Source organism: Oncorhynchus mykiss, chromosome 1 (genome assembly GCF_013265735.2).
Source record: "Oncorhynchus mykiss isolate Arlee chromosome 1, USDA_OmykA_1.1, whole genome shotgun sequence".
NCBI classification, from domain to species: Eukaryota; Metazoa; Chordata; class Actinopteri; order Salmoniformes; family Salmonidae; genus Oncorhynchus; species Oncorhynchus mykiss.
The window spans coordinates 26869790-26885135 of record NC_048565.1 but is presented as its reverse complement, the minus strand read 5'-3'; the positions used below and the strand labels follow the sequence as shown (position 1 = coordinate 26885135).

The following is a 15346-nucleotide window of genomic DNA, read 5'->3' as shown; positions in this document are numbered from 1 at the left end:
AGAGATTCACTGCACAAAAATTCACTCTCAAGCACACTTTCATATCAACACAAGCAATCACACACCCCCTAACTACACACACACACACACACACACACACACACACACACACACACACACACACACACACACACACACACACACACACACACACACACACACACACACACACACACACACACACAGGGTTGCGCAGTGGGGCCGCTGTCAGGTGATCTGCGTCAGTCCTTGGATCCTCCTGCTCCCTGGTGAGAGGAGAAACTAGGCCAGGCCTCGACAGAGCAACTGCGCGCAGCCAGAAACACAGTCCCCCTGTCCATAGGACCAGAGTGGTGTGCTCATTAATACAGTCCTGACAACAACACGCTCCCTGGCAACCCCTCTACCATCGCTCACACCAGCAGCCCCCGACTCTGCACGCTGGCATGGAATTAACCTGGGAGGGGCGGAAGATGAGGAAAGGGGGGGTGCTAATAGGCTGAAATTAATCAACGACGCCTGATTCGGCGCAGAGGGACGGCGCCAGCACCAAACAACACCCTGTGAATGCTAATGGCCTTCTCCTCTCTCCCTCGCTCCATCTCACCCGTTTACCTCCCGCTCCGCTTTACAGTGCAGCAGCAGAACGGGCCCCATCTCTCCTGCCATAGTGACGCATCACACAGACATAGGAAGGGATTTCTAAGCATCTCAAGTCAAGGAATCTTGCACTATGAGTAGCTTGTGACATGGATCTCTGTGCAATTATGTTTTGGGAGATACATGAACCAGGAAACCAGGTTTGATATAATTCTTGCTGATACGTGGGTCTAATTGGGTGTGGTTGTGATCTGCCTCTTCCATGACAGGCCCTCCGTGTACATGGCCCAGTCTACTGTACAGATGTCTTCAGTGAATCTGCAAGAATGTACTATGCCGTTGTGTGAATATTGAGCAGAGCCCGAGTTACTTATCAAAGTAGTCAACATCTTGCTTGTCCTATGTAAGTCAAAGTCCTGTGTAAATAGATTCATGATTTGCATGCTTTCTGTACAGCACTTCAAAGCTTGCCCAGTATTCCACCTCTATCTGGTCTGGACAAAAGGATATTTTCTTCCCTCTCGCCTGAGCGTGTTGTCCCAAACTCTGAGGCCTTGTGTTCTCAGAACAGAGTCCCTTTGAAAGACAGCCTCTCACCTCCTCCAGAGTCACAGACAAAAACTAACTCACACCCAGAATGGCTGCCTTTCACAGCACAAAGACAGAGTCTGTGGTGCCAACATACCATGACAGCATCATTCTCTCTCTCTCTCCCTATCTCTCCCACACACACACACACACAGACACACACACACACAAACACACACACACACACACGCAGACACAAACGCAAACATACACACGCACACACACACGCACACACACACACACGCAAGTTCGCACACACACATTCACAATACAATTACAAACATTTATTCATGGTAATTACTAAAACATTAGACATACAATAGTGTAGATAGATGCATAATTCTCTTTATGAATAGACACCTCTCTGCTATTCTTTCTTGCTCTCTGTCTCTCTGTCCCTTGGCCAGTTCTCTGTAGGCCTATCTTCAGATGGGACTTTGGGAGGGGTGGAGGGGGATGTAGTAAAAGTGGGTCACATGCTTAGAGTGGGAGAGACTGAGAGAAGCAGAGAAAGAGAAAAAGAGTGAGGTAGAATTCCCCTGATCAGGACCAACAGATCAGTCACAGGCCTCGTTCCTTTCATCTGTTCTCAGTAGACGTCTGATCCTGGGACACGAAACACACACACACACACACCACATACATGAACACACAACACACCACATACACACACACACACACACACACACCACATACACAAACACACAACACACCACACACACACACACACACACACACACACACACACACACACACACACACACACACACACACACACACACACACACACACACACTCTCTAAGCACTACATACACACACTAAGCACCAAACACAGAGAATCCAATCCTGCCAGACAAACTTAATACATACATTACCCCATGGACAGAACTGCAACAAAGAAATGAATGGGACAAATGAGACAGATTCAATGACTGCACACCAACACAATGGAACGAAACGAATGAATGAAACAAACACCAATGAACGAACATACACGTGCACACGCACACACACACACACACGGCCCGAAGTGAGCGGTATCTAGGCCTGGCTCCAGGCTCCATCCTCTTTCCCCAGTGGACATGGAGAGAAAGGAGGATGGACAGATCCCGCGGTGTGTGGGGGATGTCGACAGATCCTGATGAGGGCCGCAGATGAGTAGGATGCCCGAGAGATACAATACAATGTCGCACACACACACACACATACACACACAAACACAGACAGTACACACACACAGTACACAGATACACACAGTACACACACACACACAGTACACACACAAACACAGACAGTACACACACACATATAGTACAGACACACACGCACACACACACAATACACATGCACCCACACACAGCACACACACAAACACACACACACACACAGTACACACACAAACATAGACAGTACACACACACACATAGTACAGACACACACACAATACACATGCACACACACACAGTACACACAGTACACACAGTACACACACACACACACACACACACACACACACACACACGCACACACACACACACACACACAGACAGTACACACACACACACAGCACACACAGTACACACACACACACACACACACACACACACACACACACACACACACACACACACACACACACACACACACACACACACACACACACACACACACACACACACACACGGATGCACACACATTCATACATATTGCTAGATGGAAAGTGTGCTCTATACTAATTTCAGATCGTTTGGCTCTATGATGAGAGGATTTTGAAAATAATTCTCTATTGCTCCTCACTTGAACGATGAGCTCTATAGAGAAGGTCTTTAAGACTGCATTTACATTAACTCAATTCTATGAGTTATCTGAGTAGACTGAGCTATAAAAATTCTAACATTCCCAACCCATTTCCAAGTTCAGCTGCATACTGATTGAGTTACTCCTGGGGAGGGAAATATTATATTTAATAACAGTAATTAGACCAGGTTCCCACTGCCTCCATCCTTACTATAGCAAAGTCACCAGACAATACAGGGGACCGAAGGAGAGTTCTATCAAATATTAATAACAGGCTTTGCCCTAATGTATTTGGCAGAACCTGTGTGTGTGTGTGTGTGTGTGTGTGTGTGTGTGTGTGTGTGTGTGTGTGTGTGTGTGTGTGTGTGTGTGTGTGTGTGTGTGTGTGTGTGTGTGTGTGTGTGTGTGTGTGTGTGTGTGTGTGTTTGCGACTGTGCATTCAGCCTAATGTATTTAGCTGCCCTGGTGTGTGTATAATTGAGGAGCTCAGCAGGGGCAATGGCAGGTAGCCTATTTCTTATCCTCTTTGCTCTCCTCTCTCTCTCTCTCTCTCTCTCTCTCTCTCTCTCTCTCTCTCTCTCTCTCTCTCTCTCTCTGCTTATATATTCCTGTCTCTCGGCCTCTCTCTATCTCTCCCACCACAGGTCTACTTGGCTTTTACAGCAGCCAGTGCACATGCAGGAATGCGAGTGTAGTCAGGTTTACAGTAGCACACAGCCTCTAACAAATGGCCTGGTCTTGTTTAATGCATGTCTCCTGTCTTCTTCCGACTGCCTGAAACCGTTGGTCCACAGGCCCGGGCTGGCCCAGGCCGACCCGGGTCAGACACAGAGTTCGGGTGAGTCACGGCCAGCGCACTGAAATCCGCTTTCATGACCTTGCGGTCAGGAGTTCAGAGCCATTCGACACCTGGGGTGAGGTCAGCCTGACAGAGTGTGTCTGGTGAGGGGCTTCAATAATTCAGCACCTCTGCCAGAGTAAAGCAGGTTCATCTCTCTAATGGAGGTGATGGAGGTGGAGGGAGGAGCTCCGGGTGAGGATGAGCTCTGCTCACAGACAGGGGGCAGCACTGGGCTAGTGGGCTCTGCCTCATTCAGTCTGCGGTTCCACATGGCTGGGCTGGGTAAGGTTCTGTGATGCTGGGCTGAACTGGGCTGTGGTAGGACGGTGTCAAATTATGTGTTGCTATTGAGGTGTGGTATTCCTGGGCTGGGTTGGGTTGGGCTAGTGTAAGGTTATGTATTGCTGGGCTGGGTTGGGTTGGGCTAGTGTAAGGTTCTGTATTGCTGGGCTGGGTTGGGTTGGGCTAGTGTAAGGTTCTGTATTGCTGGGCTGGGTTGAGCTAGTGTAAGGTTCTGTGATTCAGGTTGGCAGGGTGTTAGGTTCAGTCAGAATGAAGTGGGAGGGCAGTGTCTGGTGTAATGCCGTAGAGCAGCCATAGAGCAGCCTGTGAGTTGTGACCCCTGTGAGTTGTGACCCCTGTGAGTTGTGACCTACAATGAAATAGGGTGCAGGCCAGGCAGCAGGCTGTTAGCCAGCCTGCCAGCATAGTGGAGTCTGCCACTAGCACAGTCAGTGTAGTCAGCTCAGCTATCACCATTGAGACCGTGTCTGTGCCTCGACCTAGGTTGGGCAGAACTAAACATGGCGGTGTTCGCCTTAGCAATCTCACTAGGATAAAGACCTCCTCCATTCCTGTCATTATTGAAAGAGATCATGATACCTCACATCTCAAAATAGGGCTACTTAATGTTAGATCCCTTACTTCAAAGGCAATTATAGTCAATGAACTAATCACTGAGCATAATCTTGATGTGATTGGCCTGACTGAAACATGGCTTAAGCCTGATGAATTTACTGTGTTAAATGAGGCTTCACCTCCTGGCTACACTAGTGACCATATCCCCCGTGCATCCCGCAAAGGCGGAGGTGTTGCTAACATTTACAATAGCAAATTTCAATTTACAAAAAAAAAAAGACGTTTTCGTCTTTTGAGCTTCTAGTCATGAAATCTATGCAGCCTACTCAATCACTTTTTATAGCTACTGTTTAGTCGTAGACCTTGTAGTCATAGCAGATACAGTGCCTTGCGAAAGTATTCGGCCCCCTTGAACTTTGAGACCTTTTGCCACATTTCAGGCTTCAAACATAAAGATATAAAACTGTATTTTTTTGTGAAGAATCAACAACAAGTGGGACACAATCATGAAGTGGAACGACATTTATTGGATATTTCAAACTTTTTTAACAAATCAAAAACTGAAATATTGGGCGTGCAAAATTATTCAGCCCCCTTAAGTTAATATTTTGTAGCGCCACATTTTGCTGCGAATACAGCTGTAAGTCGCTTGGGGTATGTCTCTATCAGTTTTGCACATCGAGAGACTGACATTTTTTCCCATTCCTCCTTGCAAAACAGCTCGAGCTCAGTGAGGTTGGATGGAGAGCATTTGTGAACAGCAGTTTTCAGTTCTTTCCACAGATTCTCGATTGGATTCAGGTCTGGACTTTGACTTGGCCATTCTAACACCTGGATATGTTTATTTTTGAACCATTCCATTGTAGATTTTGCTTTATGTTTTGGATCATTGTCTTGTTGGAAGACAAATCTCCGTCCCAGTCTCAGGTCTTTTGCAGACTCCATCAGGTTTTCTTCCAGAATGGTCCTGTATTTGGCTCCATCCATCTTCCCATCAATTTTAACAATCTTCCCTGTCCCTGCTGAAGAAAAGCAGGCCCAAACCATGATGCTGCCACCACCATGTTTGACAGTGGGTTCAGGGTGATGAGCTGTGTTGCTTTTACGCCAAACATAACGTTTTGCATTGTTGCCAAAAAGTTCAATTTTGGTTTCATCTGACCAGAGCACCTTCTTCCACATGTTTGGTGTGTCTCCCAGGTGGCTTGTGGCAAACTTTAAACAACACTTTTTTATGGATATCTTTAAGAAATGGCTTTCTTCTTGCCACTCTTCCATAAAGGCCAGATTTGTGCAATATATGACTGATTGTTGTCCTATGGACAGAGTCTCCCACCTCAGCTGTAGATCTCTGCAGTTCATCCAGAGTGATCATGGGCCTCTTGGCTGCATCTCTGATCAGTCTTCTCCTTGTATGAGCTGAAAGTTTAGAGGGACGGCCAGGTCTTGGTAGATTTGCAGTGGTCTGATACTCCTTCCATTTCAATATTATCGCTTGCACAGTGCTCCTTGGGATGTTTAAAGCTTGGGAAATCTTTTTGTATCCAAATCCGGCTTTAAACTTCTTCACAACAGTATCTCGGACCTGCCTGGTGTGTTCCTTGTTCTTCATGATGCTCTCTGCGCTTTTAACGGACCTCTGAGACTATCACAGTGCAGGTGCATTTATACGGAGACTTGATTACACACAGGTGGATTGTATTTATCATCATTAGTCATTTAGGTCAACATTGGATCATTCAGAGATCCTCACTGAACTTCTGGAGAGAGTTTGCTGCACTGAAAGTAAAGGGGCTGAATAATTTTGCACGCCCAATTTTTCAGTTTTTGATTTGTTAAAAAAGTTTGAAGTATCCAATAAATGTCGTTCCACTTCATGATTGTGTCCCACTTGTTGTTGATTCTTCATAGAAAAATACAGTTTTATATCTTTATGTTTGAAGCCTGAAATGTGGCAAAAGGTCGCAAAGTTCAAGGGGGCCGAATACTTTCGCAAGGCACTGTAATATTCTAATCTTAGGTGACTTTAATATTCACATGGAAAAGTCCACAGACCCACTCCAAAAGGCTTTCGGAGCCATCATCGACTCAGTGGGTTTTGTCCAACATGTCTCTGGACCCACTCACTGTCACAGTCATACTCTGGACCTAGTTTTGTCCCATGGAATAAATGTTGTGGATCTTAATGTTTTTCCTCATAATCCTGGACTATCGGACCACCATTTTATTACGTTTGCAATTGCAACAAATAATCTGCTCAGACCACAACCAAGGAAAATCAAAAGTCGTGCTATAAATTCACAGACAACACAAAGATTCCTTGATGTCCTTCCAGATTCCCTCTGTCTACCCAAGGACGCCAGAGGACAAAAATCAATTAACCACCTAACTGAGGAACTCAATTTAACCTTGCGCAATACCCTAGATGCAGTTGCACCCCTAAAAACTAAAAACATTTCTCATAAGAAACTAGCTCCCTGGTACACAGAAAATACCCGAGCTCTGAAGCAAGCTTCCAGAAAATTCGAACGGAAATGGCGCCACACCAAACTGAAAGTCTTCCGACTAGCTTGGAAAGACAGTACCGTGCAGTACCGAAGAGCCCTTACTGCTGCTCGATCATCCTATTTTTCTAACTTAATTGAGGAAAATAAGAACAGTCCGAAATTCCTTTTTGATACTGTCGCAAAGCTAACTAAAAAGCAGCATTCCCCAAGAGAGGATGGCTTTCACTTTAGCAGTGATAAATTCATGAACTTCTTTGAGGAAAAGATCATGATTATTAGAAAGCAAATTACGGACTCCTCTTTAGATCTGCGTATTCCTTCAAAGCTCAGTTGTCCTGAGTCTGCACAACTCTGCCAGGACCTAGGATCAAGAGAGACGCTCAAGTGTTTTAGTACTATATCTCTTGACACAATGATGAAAATAATCATGGCCTCTAAACCTTCAAGCTGCATACTGGACCCTATTCCAACTAAACTACTGAAAGAGCTGCTTCCTGTGCTTGGCCCTTTTATATTGAACATAATAAACGGCTCTCTATCCACCGGATGTGTACCAAACTCACTAAAAGTGGCAGTAATAAAGCCTTTCTTGAAAAAGCCAAACCTTGACCCAGAAAATATAAAAAAACTATCGGCCTATATCGAATCTTCCATTCCTCTCAAAAATTTTAGAAAAGGCTGTTGCGCAGCAACTCACTGCCTTCCTGAAGACAAACAATGTATACAAAATGCTTCAGTCTGGTTTCAATGAAACATGGTGAAGCCCCAAAATTGCCCTCGCTAGAAGCATGTGTTTCAGACATAAGGAAGTGGATGGCTGCAAACTTTCTACTTTTAAACTCGGACAAAACAGAGATGCTTGTTCTAGGTCCCAAGAAACAAAGAGATCTTCTGTTGAATCTGACAATTAATCTTAATGGTTGTACAGTCGTCTCAAATAAAACTGTGAAGGACCTCTGCGTTACTCTGGACCCTGATCTCTCTTTTGAAGAACATATCAAGACCATTTCAAGGACAGCTTTTTTCCATCTACGTAACATTGCAAAAATCAGAAACTTTCTGTCCAGAAATGATGCTGAAAAATTAATCCATGCTTTTGTCACTTCTAGGTTAGACTACTGCAATGCTCTACTTTCCGGCTACCCGGATAAAGCACTAAATAAACTTCAGTTAGTGCTAAATACGGCTGCTAGAATCCTGACTAGAACCAAAAAATGTGATCATATTACTCCAGTGCTAGCCTCCCTACACTGGCTTCCTGTCAAAGCAAGGGCTGATTTCAAGGTTTTACTGCTAACCTACAAAGCATTACATGGGCTTGCTCCTACCTATCTCTCTGATTTGGTCCTGCCGTACATACCTACACGGTCACAAGACGCAGGCCTCCTAATTGTCCCTAGAATTTCTAAGCAAACAGCTGGAGGCAGGGCTTTCTCCTATAGAGCTCCATTTTTATGGAACGGTCTGCCTACCCATGTCAGAGACGCAAACTCAGTCTCAACCTTTAAGTCTTTACTGAAGACTCATCTCTTCAGTGGGTCATATGATTGAGTGTAGTATGGCCCAGGAGTGGGAAGGTGAACGGAAAGGCTCTGGAGCAACGAACCGCCCTTGCTGTCTCTGCCTGGCCGGTTCCCCTCTTTCCACTGGGATTCTCTGCCTCTAACCCTATTACAGGGGCTGAGTCACTGGCTTACTGGGGCTCCCTCATACCGTCCCTGGGAAGGGTGCGTCACCTGAGTGGGTTGAGTCATTGATGTGATCTCCCCCCCCCCCCCTTGGGTTTTGCCGTGGTGGAGATCTTTGTGGGCTATACTCAGCCTTGTCTCAGGATGGTAAGTTGGTGGTTGAAGATATCCCTCTAGTGTGTGGGGGCTGTGCTTTGGCAAAGTGGGTGGGGTTATATCCTTCCTGTTTGGCCCTGTCTGGGGGTGTCCTCGGATGGGGCCACAGTGTCTTCTAACCCCTCCTGTCTCAGCCTCCAGTATTTATGCTGCAGTCGTTTATGTGTCGGGGGGCTGGGGTCAGTTTGTTATATCTGGAGTACTTCTCCTGTCCTATTCGGTGTCCTGTGTGAATTTAAGTGTGCTCTCTCTAATTCTCTCTTTATCTCTTTCTTTCTCTCTCTCAGAGGACCTTAGCCCTAGGACCATGCCTCAGGACTACCTGACATGATGACTCCTTGCTGTCCCCAGTCCACCTGGCCGTGCTGCTGCTCCAGTTTCAACTGTTCTGCCTTATTATTATTTGACCATGCTGGTCATTTATGAACATTTGAACATCTTGGCCATGTTCTGTTATAATCTCCACCCGGCACAGCCAGAAGAGGACTGGCCACCCCACATAGCCTGCTTCCTCTCTAGGTTTCTTCCTAGGTTTTGGCTTTTCTAGGGAGTTTTTCCTAGCCACCGTGCTTCTACACCTGCATTGCTTGCTGTTTGGGGTTTTAGGCTGGGTTTCTGTACAGCACTTTGAGATATCAGCTGATGTACGAAGGGCTGTATAAATACATTTGATTTGATTTGATTTGACTCCTGAGCTGCAACACAAACGCATGGCCCTGTGCCAGCTATGGAGAGGCACTGGATAACACACTCTCTGTCCTCACCCTCCACAGCTCTTTTTCTCAGTCTCACAGCTGTCTATAAGTCTTAGGTCAGAGTATTTTTTTTATAAAGGTTTATAATAAGTGTGTATGTGCTTCGCTAATAGAGCTCTTCGCTAGTGTAGAAAGAGCTCTTGTATTTTATCTTTATGGAATCCAAGTCACCTCAGGTCACCTTCATAAATCCTTGATGAGAGACATTTCTGATGTTGTTTTGGTAACAAAGTCACGACCAGACTTGTTATGAAAATTTTCTGTTGACGATAAGATTATTTTTCTTCACTGTCTCGGGTGGGCTGGATCTTCCTCCAATGTCCAGAGGTCAACTGCATGCTGACAAACTGACCTACAGGACAGTAAGAGAATATGAGATTTACTCTTATAGATTTACCTTTACAGAGGGTCAGTTCAGTGATAGCTACGTGGTTACTGTACTTAACGTGTCCATCTAACTGTCTGTTACACGAAAACATGTGAGGGATAAGAATAGGTAGTGTGGTGGAAATTTCCTCTATTTACCAAATCATGGGAGCAAACCACAACACAAGTCAGAGTTAGTTATCAAAGTCCATCTTTAATTATATCAGCTCTATCACAATCCTGTGACTCTCAGGCAATTCAGTGTCTAACCATGAATTCTCTGAGAGCCCCTTCCACATTTCAAATGAGGTCCTTCTATCTAACCTACTTTATTTTGTCTTTTTTTTTTATTGAACCTTTATTTAACTAGGCAAAAACTAATTCTTATTTTACAATGACAGCCTACCCCGGCCAAACCCTCCCCTAACCCAGACAACGCTGAGCCAATTGTGCGCCGCCGTATGTGACTTCCGATCCCGGCCGGTTGTGATACAGCCTGGGATCGAACCAGGGTCTGTAGCACTGAAATGCAGTGCGTTAGACTGCTGCGCCACTCGGGAGCCCGTGTGAACTATGTGTAGTGGCTTGTTGGTCAGTCTATCTGACTGTAACCACACCTTTAGTATCTATAAATGGAAGAAGTTGAAGAAGTGAGTCACAGGAACAGGCCTCAGACGTGGACAAGGGAAAAGATTACTATCACAGTCTAGACCACTTACAACGAGGGAAACTAGATCTCGAGGAGGGCAATTCCATGCTAGCGGCAGAATTTCAGTAAAATCTCCCTCAGTTTTATATGTAAAATATCTGCTCTGAATTAAGATTAAGGGGCTAAGGGGCTAAGGGGAACTAAGGGGCCTAGCCCAAACCATGAAAAACAGCCCCAGACCATTATTCCTCTTCCACCAAACTTTACATTTGGCACTATGCAATCAGGCAGGTAGCGTTCTCCTGGCATCCACCAAACCCAGATCCGTCTGTCGGACTGCCAGATGGTGAAGCGTGATTCATCACTCCAGAGAACGTGTTTTTTACTGCTCAAGAGTCCACATAATTATGTATATTTTGTGTAGGACAGACACTTCAGAACAAACTTCCTTAGAGTTTTGGGGGGGACTATCTGTTGTTCTATGTAGTGAATCTGTTATTCAATGCATTTGTATGGGCTAATAGCAGTAAGGCCCAAAATATTTTTTTAATATTTTTTTTCATACTTCAAGAGGTCTTAAAACTCAAAATCAAATAGCTAAATTATCCTTGGTATGACCTTCTTAAAACAATTCCATATAGCTTAGATAGGGCTTACACTGTTATGGGAGCTCTGCCCCCAAACAAGACCAAATGTATTTGGTCCGGACCAAATCTGAACCAATCATAGACGTCTACGTTTCACAAGTTTGGCCATCAAATTACAGCACAGTAGAGCTCAGTAGAGTAGAGTTCAGTACGGTACAGCAGAGTTCAGTAAAGTAGAGTACAGTACAGTACGGTAATGTAGAATATAGTGTCGTGGAAATTCAGTACTGAGAGAGACTTGGTCTTTTCTTCAAACAATCCTCTTTATTTAATATCGATGAATTATTGAAATAATGAGACCGTCAGCCCACCAGTCTTGATTGACTGTTAGGCTGAGAGTCTAGCCTTTACTGACGATGCACAGTTTTTCTATAGCTGATACCAAGATTGCTTAGTCAGTTATTTCTAACCTTCCCATAATCCACCTTGGTTGTCTACACAGATGGTCTTTTGCTTAGTTTCCTCATCCCAAGATGAGACAATAAGGCATTGTTCTCAACTCTTCCAGGCTCTCTCTATCTCGAGTCACACACACCACATCTTGTCTATAGAATGCTAGCTTTTAGGTTTTTATCACCAACACAAATCAATTGTCAGCTTAAAACTATTTCTAGTAGAACCCATGTCCTCAACACCCAGACTAGCTGCAGGAGTGCTAGAGTGGAGACCTTAAAACACAGCATTAGCAGGACAGAAATATCTTACTGTTTGTTAAGTTAGATATCCAAGAAATAAGGTGAACACATTTTTCCCTCACAATAGTGCAGTACAGAGTAGAATATAGTACATTATAGTTGACTTAAATCTAGTGTGCTTTTCTGGGCCTCCCGAGTGGTGCAGCGGTCTAAAGCACTGATCGGTGCTAGAGGTGTCATTACAGATCCGGGTTCGATCCTGGGCTGTGTCGCAGCTGGCTGTGACCAGCAGACTTATGAAGAGGTGAACAATTAGCCCAGTGTCGTCTGGGTTAGGGGAGGGTTTGGTCAACTGAGATGTCCATGTCTAGCAACTCCTTGTGGTGGCCAGGTGCATGCACACTGGCTTCAGTCACCAGCTGTACAGCGTTTTCTCTGACACATTAGTGTGGCTGGCTTCCTGGTTAAGCAAACAGGTGTGCAGTGTGGCTTGGTGGGGTCGTGTTTCGGAGGATGCATGGCTCTTGACCTTAGCCTCTCCCGAATCCGGATGGGACAAGACTGTAACTACCAATTGAGGAGAAAAAGGAGTAATAAATAATAAACAAAAAAACTCTATTGTACTGAACTATACTCCTCTTTACTGTACTGTCCAAACATACTGTATGAACCCAACTGTGGGTTCTGAAGGAATTTCGAGTTTTAACCACCTAATAATTAATCAATACATTTGATATCAGTAAAACCACTATGACTATTTGATAGGTCTATTTTTTAAGATTGGTGAAAAATGTAAATGCCCTAATTTCCATTCAAATATAGACTCTTAGCTTTCATTTGACACCCAATTTGACATGTTCCTATGAATTTCACATGTTGGTGCTCATTGGTCCTTTTACATGGAAATGACCAGGAATAATGTGAGAACACACACACACACACACACTTGAAGGCAGTGCCCTTGTGTCCAGACCAACACGACTGGAGAAAGTAATCAGGAAAACAGAAATTATACGAAAATCCTTTTTACTTACTGGAGAATCCGTAAAGTGGGATAAAAAGCTCAAAGAGCAGTCAGCCGTGCGTGTCAAACCTACAAATGGCAGAGAGATACGTCCAGCTGTTTGCCTGCCCTGGGGTTGCTGTAATGAGCCTTAGCCTCCATTGAGCCTACCAAAGCATCATCAGTCCCTTCCTGTCGCTAAGCCTCAACATGTCCACAAACACAGCCCTCTCATTCCGATCACTCTTCACCTACACCTCAACACATCTGCTAGGTCTGCTGCCATGGACCACAAACCTCTGACATACCTCTCCTCCTTCTACTACTGTCCCAGTCTCTCTCTCACTCTGTCTCACTGTATATGGCTCACTCACCCACCCAACCATTTAGTGACTTGGATAATTGATTTATTATTTATTTTGTATTTTTATTTAACTAGGCAAGTCAGTTAAGAACAAATTCTTATTTATAATGATGGCCTACCCCAGCCAAACCCGGACAACGCTGAGCCAATTGTGCGCTGCCCTATGGGTCTCCAAATCACAGCTGGTTGTGATACTGCTTGGAATCAAACCAGAGTCTGTAGTGACTCCTCTAGCACTGAGGTGCCTTAGAGTGCTGCGCCACTTGGGAGCCTGGAGCCCAAATCTCTGGATCCTAAATGTATGGACAATCCTCATAATAATTATTCATAATCATGGACTCAAAGAGTCAAACATGCGACTCTGGTTTTACAAGATCATGTCCCTTTCATCACTGTGCTGTAACAATAACATCAGTCTACCCTGTCAGTTCATTAACACTACAGATGGATACAGTAGTAACCTCTCAGAGACCATTAAAGGAGATCATGGAATGGAATCAATGTTCTTGTGAACACCTGCGATGATGTAGGGTACTGAGATGTGGTTATTTGTTACTTCCAGGCCAATGTGTGGTCTAATGTCACATACTAATAGATTTCCACTTCCCTCTCTCAGTAATGCTGTCTCACATTTCTATACTAAGCAGAGTAAGAGATGAGTTATAAACTGAGAACCAGCATCACATCTGGCCCAAAGAAAATACAAGGCCATCTCCAATCCCCCATTAAAAAGAACTTGCATTAATTACTACATTATCTTATTAATCATGCACTCATCACTCCATCCATCTATACACACTTTTACAGTAATTCATAATATTTGTCAGTAGCAGCAGCATATGTCTAAAATACTTTGTTTATTGCCTGACAATAGACAAACACACTCAGGGAAATGGCTGTCTCTTCCTTCTATGACAAAAATATATTACCCTTTCACCCAATTGTTAAACATTGTTATGGCTAGGCTACTTCATCTGTACAATAACCGGTGTTTATGTCATCCCTCACTGCCTATTACAGCTTCGGTGCATCATCAGCTCACATCTCAGCTCACTGGTCACCATAGCAGAATCCACTCGTAGCACGCGCTCCAGCAGGTATATCTCACTGGTCACCCCCAAAGCCAATTCCTCCTTTGGTCGTCTTTCCTTACAGTTCTCTGCTGCCCATGACTGGAACGAATTGCAAAAATCTCTGAAGCTGGAGACTCACATCTACCTCACTAGCTTTAAGCACCAGCTGTCAGAGCAGCTTACAGATCACTGCACCTGTACATAGCCCATCTGTAAACAGCCCATCTATCTATCTACCTCATCCCCATACTGGTATTTATTTATTTATTTATTTTGCTCCTTTGCACCCCAGTATCTCTACCTGCACATTCATCTTCTGCCCATCTACCATTCCAGTGTTTAATTGCTATATTGTAATTACTTCGCCACCATGGCCTATTTATCTCCTTAACTTACCTCATTTGCACTCACTGTATATAGACTTTTTGTTTTCTTTTGTATTATTGACTGTATGTTTGGTTTATTCCATGTGTAACTCTGTGTTGTTGTATGTGTCGAATTGCTACGCTTTATCTTGGCCAGGTCGCAGTTGCAAATGAGAACTGGTTCTCAACTGGCCTACCTGGTTAAATAAAGGTGAAATAAATAAATAGATAAAAAATCAGTAGCTCGGTGCACGTGGTCGGGTGACAGTCCTAATCTTAGCGAGGTTTAGTGTCTACTCAGCACATTGTCTTACCAGGAGAGTACAGTTTGGCAAGTTGTTGGGCCCCGGGGCGTGCTGCGGTCCCCAGCGAGACGCCATGCTGCCCGTTAGGATCCTCTTCTTCCATAGACCGATGTTGGATCTCTCTCTTAAACAGTAGTACTGCTACTTCCAACTCAATCCTCCCTTCCAT

The 15346-nt window shown here is 44.5% G+C and overlaps 1 pseudogene; it reads right to left on the bottom strand.

The window, feature by feature from the left end:
- Window positions 1-15346, bottom strand: part of LOC110532115 — a 30767-nt pseudogene extending 15421 nt beyond the window's left edge.